Source organism: Zingiber officinale, chromosome 4B, assembly GCF_018446385.1.
Source record: "Zingiber officinale cultivar Zhangliang chromosome 4B, Zo_v1.1, whole genome shotgun sequence".
Classification (NCBI taxonomy): domain Eukaryota; kingdom Viridiplantae; phylum Streptophyta; class Magnoliopsida; order Zingiberales; family Zingiberaceae; genus Zingiber; species Zingiber officinale.
The window spans coordinates 60,749,721-60,758,009 of record NC_055993.1 but is presented as its reverse complement, the minus strand read 5'-3'; positions in this window follow the sequence as shown (position 1 = coordinate 60,758,009).

Below are 8,289 nucleotides of genomic sequence, written 5' to 3'. Positions count from 1 at the left end.
ACGAGTTCACCGAGTTCCGGCAAGGTGAATTATCAGTGAATGAAGCAGTAAAGCGCTTCAACCGTCTAGCACGTCTTTGCCCAGAGTTGGTTAACACAGAAAGAGAAAGGGTCAGACTGATGCTGAAGATGCTTCGACCCGAGATAGCACTGAACGTGGCCGGCGGAGTTAATAGGCCGCAGACTACAGAGGAACTGGTCAGCAGTGCCCTAATTACAGAACACTATCAGAAAGCAATGAACGAGAATAAGAATCAGGCATGAGCAGAGGGACAGAGACCTCAGAGTACCAAAACAGGATGGAAAGGAACCCCTACCAGGAAAAGGAAGCAATGGGACAATACTAAAGGTGGTCCAGTGAATAAGCAACCGAAGTACCCTCAGTGTACTATTTGTGGGAAGCTGCATTCCGGATTATGTCACAAAGGTACAAGAAAATGTTATAATTGCGGACGGGAAGGACATTTGGCCAGAGGCTGTCCTACACAGTTTCAGGTACCACCCCAGCAGAATAACCAGAATAGGAGTGCCCCTTCACAGCTACACCAGATGCAAACTGCTATAGAAGGGACTTCGATCAGCCGAGGGAGATTGGAAGCCCCGCCAGCGATGACAAACGCCAGGGTTTTCTCGCTTACCAGAGAAGATGTGGCGAATGCTTCTACCGTCGTCACAGGTCAGCCACCTATTTCTAGCCAATATGCTAAAGTTTTATTTAATACTGAAGGCAAACCAGTGGTCAAATCTATCGGGAAACCGAGAAACATTTCGTGTCATGGGGTTGAAATTATGTCCGGGCAACTCTCCACCCTGACTATAGCACCCACCCTATTCGACAATATATTAGAAAAGCAAACCAGTGACCAAAGTCTCCAAAGGATTAAACAAGAAATCTTAGAAGGAAAGAGTGACGGATTCCGTGTCGCGGACAGTGGAATATTATACCTCAGGGATCGATTATGTATTCTCGAGGATCCCAAGTTGCGAGGGAAGATATTAGAAGAAGCTCATTCAACGCCCTATGTAATACATCCGGGATCCACCAAGATGCACCAGGATTTGAAGAAGAAATTCTGGTGGTCCGGTATGAAAAGAGATGTGGCTCAGTACGTCAGTGCCTGCCTGACCTGTCAGAGGGTTAAAGCAGAACACTAGAGGTCGGGAGGATTACTGCAACCTGTTAAAATTCCAGAATGGAAATGGGAAGATATTTCGATGGACTTCATTTCAGGATTACCCAAGACAACAAACGACTATGACGCTATATGGGTAATCATGGATAGATTAACCAAATCCGCCCATTTTCTGGCAATTAAGATGACTTATTCAATTGAGCAACTGACCCAATTATATGTCAAGGAAATTATTAGACTACATGGGACACCTAAGACCATCATCTCCGACAGAGATGGTCATTTTGTTTCACATTTTTGGGAATGCGTTCAGAAGGCTCTTGGCACAAAGCTATTATTCAGTACTGCTTTCCACCCTCAAACCGACGGACAGATAGAGAGGGTGAACCAAGTGCTAGAAGACATGCTACGGGCATGCGCCTTAGACTTCAAAGGCAGCTGGTGCCGATATTTATGCTTAGCAGAATTCGCTTACAACAATAGCTACCAGGCTACTATTGGGATGGCACCCTACGAGGCTCTGTATGATAGGAAATGTAGATCCCCTATATGTTGGTATGAAGGCGGTGAGAAGAAAGAGATGGGATTTCAAACAGAACTTATCGATAACACCACCCGTGTTATACAGAATATCCGCCAAAGAATAGAAACTGCTCAGACTCGACAGAAGAATTATGCGGATAAGCGATGAATGCCATTGGAGTTCAATGTCGAAGACTCAGTATTCCTCAAGGTAGCTCCTATGAAAGGAGTAATGAGGTTCGGTAAAAAGGGAAAGCTAAGCCCGCGCTATGTGGGACCATACCAGGTTCTGAAAAGAATCGGCAAAGTAGCTTATGAAATAGAGTTACCTCAAGAGATGTCAGCCATTGACAACGTGTTCCACGTTTCGATGCTAAAGAAATGTATTCCGAGCACGGACCAAGTGGTCGAACCACGGACAGTACAAGTGCAAGAGAACCTAACCTACGAGAGCCGACCAATTCAGATATTAGATCGAGACGTCAAAAGACTAAGGAACAAAAAAGTACCCTTAGTAAAGGTCCTATGGCAAAATCGACAATATAAGGAAGCCACATGGGAACGAGAAGATGATATGAAACAAAAATATCCGGAGCTATTCTAAGTTCGAGGATAAACTTTCTATGAGATATGGGGTACTGTAACACCCACGAAATTAAAAAAAAATAGGTATATGAATATTATTTTCCTTAGAGCATAAAGAAATGAAAAGAATAAGAGAAAAAGGAAAATAAAAACAAAAGAAAATATAGAATAAGAAGAGGTGAGGTCAAGGATTGAACCTTGAACCTCCCACAATACATGGAGATAAATTTATGGATGATAACCATTAGGATAAGGAGAAATGATTGGATAGAAAGGAATGAAAAATTTAGTTAAAGGAGAAAAGAAAAGTAAGCAAAAAGAACAAGAGAAAACCAAGTTGCTTACTTTCTTTTCCCTCTTGGTTAAGAAAAGGAGCAAGCAAAAGAGGGATTGACTACTTCCCTCCCTCTCTCTATTTTCATGGGAATTAATGGAGTGGGGGAAAAGAGGAGTTGAGGGAGTGAATGAAGACATGTTTCATGGGCAAGGGAATAAATAGATTGGGAGAAGAAAAATAAGGGATTAAATCATTTCTTCCTCCTTCCTCTTTCTTCTTCATTCCTCACCGAACCAAGAACTCCCTCCTTCTCCTTTGTCCGAGAGCTAAGTTAAGTTTCTCTTCAAGAAAAACTAAGTTTAGAGAAGAGACCTTCAAGATCTATCCCTTCCAAGTAAGAGAAACAAAAGGAGGTACAAGAAGAAGAAGTTCTCTCCTTCCTTGGCACCTAGGATACTTTTCTTCTTAAGAAAAACCACAAGCGAAAGGAGGTAAGCTTCCCCTCACCTGTGGTACAATAGTTTATATGGTTTTCATGAAGATAGATTGCTTAAAAACCTAGGGTTGCTTCATGGAAATTTCGGCCAAGATAAAAAGAAAAAGAAGAATCTAACTTTAAAATTCAACTAGATGTGCTCGGTATATTTCTTATGATATGTATTTTATGGTAGGAGGTTAACCTAATGTTTTTATGCTAGAATGTTTAGTTAGAACTTAGATTTATGATCTTAGATTCTCGGCTAAGCATGATCAAAAGAACTAAATAAGCGTAGGACTCAAATTAAGCATGCTCCCTTGTCCTTATGATATGTGCCCTATGATAATACTGTTGTTAACATGTTCTTCCACTTGTATGTTGATTTGAACTTCATCTTCAAGCTCATGAACATTCGGCCATGGTAGAACTAAGGGCCTAGAAGAGCTTTAAACCTAAAACTAAGCATGCCATGATTTTTCCCTAAGATAAAATATGAAGCTAATATGATATACCCATGAGTTTATGTTGATTTGAACTCTATTTCATGTTATGAAGATTCAGCTAGGTTGAGATATGAGGCCTAGGGAAAGCTTAAAACAAGTTTAAGATGCTCATGACCTTCTTGATGATAAGATATGAAACTAACTTGATGTCCTTATGCTTGCTTGTTGCATAGAAATTTAGTTACATGCTTTACAACTTTCGGCCACACAAGGTTTTAAGACCTAGGATGTTTAGAACTTAAACTAAGTTGGCTCATGTTATTCCTTGTAATAAATGCCATGAAATTTATGTAGGGTTTACATGCTTTTATGGCACATGAAAACTAATCTATGCCTTACATGTTTCGGCCACCATGAGATTAAAGGCCTAAGGAAACTTAGAACCCATCTTAGATATGCTCATGATGTTCTAGTAGTAAATGCTATGAAATTATTTATGGTTTTCATGCTCTTATGCCACTAAAAACCTAATTCCCATGCTTGATAAGTTTCGGCCACCTTGGATTAAAAGGCTTAGAAAGTTTGGAACTTGAACTAAATGTGCTTATGATGTTCCTCATGATATGTATTATGATATGGATTTAAGGTTCAACACTTTCATGCTACTTGTAACCTAGAATCTTACTTGCTAGGATTCGGCCATGTTAAGGTTAAAAGCTTAGAGAACTTAGAACCCAAACTAAACATGCTCAAGTTGTTTCTTATGATATATGATATGGCATTAGTTTAGGGTTTACATGTTTGTATGTTGCTTATAACCTATTTTGAGGCTTGGTGGGTTTCGACCATGATATAAGTAAAGACCTAGGAAGCTTGGAAACCAAACCCAATATGTTTAAGGTGTTCCTTATGATATAAGATATGATAAAGGTTTAGGGTTCACATGCTCTTATGTTGCTTGCTAACCTAGGCTACAACTACATGTTTCGGCCACTACGTGATATTAGGGTTAGAGACCTAATTATGATTTCCCATGTGCCTCACATGTAATGCTTTATGATATGATAAGAATATGCCATGTTGCTATACTCATTTATGTATGCTTATGACCCATGTATGATGATGTGCTATGTGCCCAAATTTATGATATGCTATGTGCTCAAATTTATGATATGTTATGTGCCTAAGTTCATGAAGTGCTGTGTGCCCAATTATGCATATGATCATGATATGCTGTGTGCCCAAATTCATGATGTGTTGTGTGCCCAATTATACATGCTTATGTTATGCTTAAGAGTTGCTTCCCTAACCGTTGAGACTAGGAGCACTCTTTGTGATATGATTATGACATGAATGATAAGTTAAGAATTAAAGATATGTATGACATGCTACTTTACTTTTAAGGCTTGTACCAAGGGTGGGCTCCATAAGCACCCCGGGGTCAATGGACTAAGAAACGGGCCTCGTTAGGGATGGACTCCTAAGTGCCCCTAGGTCGATGGACTAAGAAACGTGCCTAGTATGTATGCCTTGTAGGGTTCAAGACTTGCTACCTTGGACCTACATAGGACGCGCGCATTTATGGATGTGGTACAGGCCGGGGCCCCCCTTATGTTGAGATTATGTTTAAGTACGTACATTATAAGTTTTCAAAAGACATGTTGCATATGTTTTCATGATACATGTTTAGAAATTCACCTTGCATATACCTTATGATTATGCCATGATATTTATGATGATGTTATGATATGTCAAGGTGCATTTGATGATTATGATATGTTATGTTATGCCATGATACCTTACGATTATGTTACGATATGCCATGATATGCTACATGCTATAATGAAGTTGTCTCCATGTGTTTTGTCTTGTGATTTTGATATGCTATACGGTTTTTATGAGTAGGAAAGGAACTTACTGAGCCATGAGTGCTCACAGCTTACTTTCTTGTACCACAGATAAAGACAAGGAATGGATGAACTAGGGGAGCAGCAGGAGGGGCTAGAAGGATGTGTGTGGTAGTGGCTTGGATAAAAGAGAAAAAAAAACCTGCTTTTGTTTAATAAGAACTAAGCCTAGTTTATGTTACTGCATTATGACTCTATGACATATAATTTTGTGTTTGGGTATTATGACTTAAAAATCATGTTAAGTATGCTATGTGGATCTATATGTCTAGTTGATTAGTCATGTTGATTTTAAAGAAAAGAAAAGTATTTAAATCCTATAATTTCTATAAATAAGACTTCCGCTGTAGTAAGTAGGTATGTATGTGTAAAGTAACCCCCGCCGCCTTAGTAGGTGGGGCGGGGCATTACATTCATCATGTGGGTAGTTTTACTTGGCGGGTAGAATTTGTCCAAAAATTTCTGGTCACACTGCTCCCAAGACGTTATGCTGTTTGCTGGAAGGGAATTTAGCCACTGGTTGCCTCTGTCTTTCAGGGAAAATCCAAAAAGAAGTAACTTTATTGATTCTGGAGGGATCCCGTTCACTTTCATACCGCAAATCTCGTAGAAAAGCTCTAAGTGATGGTTTAGATCATCGTGCGGTCCTCCTCCAAATTAATTCTACTGAACCATGTGGATTATTACTGCAGGCCTGATTTCAAAATTGTTAGCTTCGATTGGTGGTCGAGTGATGCTAGACCGAACCCCTCGTGCATAAGGTGCTGTGCAATCCTTCAACAGTTTGTCAGTCATTTCTGAAGATTCTTCTACGGCTTGAAATGCTTTTTGTAAGTTTCTTCTTCTCAAGAAAGTCCTATCGATCTCTGGATCGAACGGTAGAAGTTTTCTTGAATGATTAGCTCTTCACATGCAAGAACAAGATATGGAATATAGTAAAGAAAAGAATTGGAATAATATATTTTTTTAGGCGTTTTAATAAAAATGAAGAAAATAAAATTATTTATCTCTAAAATGCAGAATATTAGAAAAAGAGAGATAAAGAAAAAAATGAAGTCTAGTATAATCTAATATGATTTTCGCTAATGTTGTAGACGTAGTCCCTACCAACGATGCCAAAAACTTGTTACGATTCCGCAAGTGCACAAATTCGTCGTCAGTAATAAAGATTATCGATCCCATGAGGACTGGGATGTACGCAACAAGTCTCATGTATAGTAGTTGAAACAAAGCAAGCGAAATCATCCAATGAATAAAGGCATAAATATGAGTCTTACATCAAAACCAATCCACAACTACTACCTAATCCTAGAACAAGGAATCTATTCCATAGACACCGGAGAAAACCCGAAGACATAATGTAATACATCATATAATCCTCAAACAAGAAGAGAGAAAGAGAAAGGATGCTTATCCAACGACGATGAGTGATCTTCGGATCCAATCCTTTGCTTCTGGAGTTGATGTGGTGATGAAAATCGCTGGACAGAGGTCATAGATGGTGTGGAACGGTACCAAGGTAATTCTCTCTTTGACGGCTCGCTTCCCCCGAGGAGAAGGGTTAAAAACCCTTTTTATAGGCTAGGGCACGGCGTCGCGGCATGGCCGTGCGGATGTGGCATGACCGTGCCTTCTTTTGCCTTTGGCCACGCTGCACGGCTGTGCAGATGTGGCATGGGAGTGCCTTCTTTTGCCTCTGGTCGCATTGCATGACCATGCCGATTGGCACGACCATGTGGATCTGGGGCTCTGCTCTTGGGACATGGTCGTGCAAGATTGCACGGTCGTTCCTTGCTTGGCTGCTGGTCGTGGGGGGCATGGCCGTGCAAGTTTGCACGACCATGCACTGATCCATCTCTATTTGGCCGCATGGTTGTGCAAGAGTTGCACGACCGTGCACTGTCCTTCTTCTGTTTGGCCAAACGGTCGTGCGAGGTTGCACTGCCGTGTTCTCGCCTCGTTCTGGTGCGCCGACAATAGTTGTTTTTGCTCCAAAAGTTATTCATGTGAACACAAAATCAAGCAAATAGTAGATCTCCGAACAAAAGAGTATTTATGATGAGTATATGATAAAAGAGATGATCATGCAAAGAATATATATACATAAAGCAAGTGAATGTGCGTTAAAACATGCATAAACGATTATAATATTTACGCACACCATATATCTTTAGAGCTATTCCTGTTACACTTATAACAAATATAGTGCATACGCAGGTATGTGGAGCAGTTATGGAATAGCTTGATCTTGAATAGGTAAGTACCCAAATATATATACTTCTTGCTTGCCAAAACTGAGAATGTACTTGTAAAAATCGATACTTGTTTTTTGCAGATCATATTGCCTTGGGAATTTCTTAGGCGGGTTACCTTGGTATAAAGAAGTTTACCCATTCTTATATCTTTGTTTAGCTTCATATTCTAAATGGACTGAGAAAATCCGTAAGCCGTAGCACGTTCTTGTATCTCGGTCAGTATTGACCTGCCGGGCAGATTTGAATAGCTGAATGAATATCCAAGGGCTGTTATATTTTGGTCGGGATTTCACTCCCAAATGGTTCCAAACGGATGAGTGAGAACCAAGGAGCTTAACCTATATCGAGCTTGAACTGACAAAGGAATATCCAAGCGCTGGTCGGGGTCTCACTTCCGGCCGATTCTGAAAAGATGAGCGAAAACCCCAATGCGCAGCATATTTCGATCAGATTTGAGCTTCTGATTGAGTTTGAACTGACAAGAGACAATACAAGCGTTGTTATATTTTGATTGGGGTTTTACTCCTGACCGCCTCTGTAGGGATGAGTGAAAACCTCAGCGCATATCATTTTTCGGTCAGATTTGAGCTTTCGATTAAGTTTAAACTGACAAGAGACTATCCAAGCACTGTTATATTTCGATCGTGGTTTTACTCTTGACCGCCTCTGTAGGGATGAGTGAAAACCTCA